We start from the raw sequence: 2455 nt of genomic DNA, 5'->3' as shown, positions 1-2455 counted from the left end.
CAAATGGCCCAGTGGGCCGTTTGCGACTGGTAAAAGGCTGTTTGCTATGTACTATCCCCATTTTGCAAGTCGGTAACCTATTACCAACCTGCAAAATGGGCTTGCGACTCGCTATAAGGAAGGGGCGTGCCAAGTGTGCCCCTTCCTAATAGCGACTCGCAGGCACATGTATGATTGCTTGTGACCGGGAATGCGGTTGTAAAACAATCACAATTACCACCAACTTCAAGTTGGTGCTAACCCCTTCACAAACGCGAAGGGGTCCCCAAAGGGCCCCTTCCTCTTTGCGTTTGGGGTTGCAAACAGTTTTTTACGAGCAGGCAGTAATCCAGGGACCACAGCCTACTCTTCAAAAATGAAAAGAAAACTTTTCAGTTTTCTTTTTGTAATTCAGCCTGTGTTCCTTTAAAGAAAACGGGCTGCATTATAAAAAAAAATGCTTTATTAAAAAAGCAATCACAGACATGGTGGTCTGCTTACCCGAGCAGGCTACCATCACTGTGATCGTGACCATTCACAATGGGTCGCAAATTGCGACCTGCCTCATGAATACTGATGAGGTAGGTCCCTTGGCGACCCACTGTGAACCGCTAACAGTGTAGAGGACACTGTTGTACATTTTGTATTGAGACTCTTCGCAAACTGTGAGTTGCAGTACAAAATGGTAGTACATCTAGCCCTAAGTTACAGTAATTCAAAGTCAATAATCCCTTTCCTTTGCATCACTAAGAATCATAGTTCCCTGTGATGTGCATTGAATTAAAAATGATTTCCATACCTGTTCTAAGTACATCTACCTCCTACGAGGCACCTTTTTTCTATTAAATTATGTACAACGGTAAATTTTATTGCAAGCATATGGCCTCCACGTTCAGGCAGCAGCATTTTTTCTTTTTTATCTTCGTGGCATATGCTTGCAATAAAAATAACAAAAAATAACAAGCGCACCAGCTTGCCAAAGCTCGTGCTGTAATCTTTCCCGATGCCTTTTAATAATATTGTATCTAAATAAGGTCTGCATCCTTTGTTATCCCTCAGTATGCTGTCATTGTTTTCCATTTCTGTCTTATGTTCCATTCTAATTGTGTATATTGTCATTTTACTGCAAAGACAGAATGCTGCCATATGCTAATAAAATAACTTAATCTCTCATCCTCGCAAGGACTATAAGGTAATTCTAAATTGCGCTGGGTAATAATTGCACTACAGCATGTTTTGGGGGAATTATTTCGCTTCAAACACTTTATGAAGAAGAGGGCAATATAAAAAGCTATAATATATACTATGATTAGAAAATAGACTTTTACAGAGAAATGGCCTATATCCTGCAGCCGTTTTTAACTGTTCACTTCTAATAGATAGTTGGTGTGTCATTTTAGTGAGGGTGGGCTGAAGAGCCCTGTGCTGACGATGGAATTGGGTAACACTCAGTGCTTAATTCGTAAATAAAAACGTGCGGTGCTCAAAGCCCTCCTCTTAAACACGTGGCTGCTGCAATTAAACGTGGGAACACGGAATACTGATGGCAGCATAATTCTGAAGCCATCTCAGTCCTCTTCAATCCATTTAAAGCCACTCTCTGCTCCTTCAGCTCACTCTTGCAGCTTTCTGCTTTCTCCCATTGTGAGGCTTTTTTGTTTTTCTCTTCCTCCGTTTTTCCCATATGTGTCTTTTGCTCGCAGTAAATGCTTGAGGCAGAAAAATAAGCGCCGGCTCACAAAAATGAGTACTGGTGCTCCGTACCAGAAGCAACAAGCACAAATTAAGCACTGGTAACACTGGATACTCGCAGGGTTGGACTGGTCTGTAGACCAATCTGGCTTTGCCCAACAAGCTGATCTAACAGGTCATTGTGGGCTGGTTTATGGTCTGGTAGATTAGTTTTTACTGTTAATTTAACTGATACTTTCCTGCAGCAAGCTTAAATCCATGTAGTCTTTCATACACTGCAAAACACTCAGTGTGTCTTAAGTTTAAAACTGCCTCAGTTCGCTGGCATGAGCCAAGTTGTTTTGGCTCTCTAAGTGATTAATAGGGAGCCCCTTTTTGGGGTGCCTGCGCCTACTTTCTGTCCCACTCCAACCCTGGATACACGTGTAAACAGCAGGCAACTCCCAGCACCTGCACCAAGAAAGGCCTCCTCGTGCTGCATGTCCAGCCGCACTTCACAGCCATCTGTGAGCCGGCCAAACACTTGACAGTCCACAGTTAAATCTCTGAAAGGGTGTGATTGACGTGTGAATAGAAGCCGAAGGGCATTAGTGCAAACAAATCAGAAACAGATATGATTGTACACTTGTTTTTCTTTTTCGATCCCAGAGAAACTTGTTGCACTAGTCTAGCTCTAAGAGCAATAGTTTTTACAATTCAAAACTCAGTAGTGGTAGGTTATTATTTTAGTAAAACACTTGAATGAATCATGTATTCATATAGATCAATTTCACTTTGCGCTTTA

This window comes from Pleurodeles waltl, chromosome 8, assembly GCF_031143425.1.
Source record: "Pleurodeles waltl isolate 20211129_DDA chromosome 8, aPleWal1.hap1.20221129, whole genome shotgun sequence".
NCBI lineage: Eukaryota > Metazoa > Chordata > Amphibia > Caudata > Salamandridae > Pleurodeles > Pleurodeles waltl.
This window is presented reverse-complemented; position numbering follows the sequence as displayed.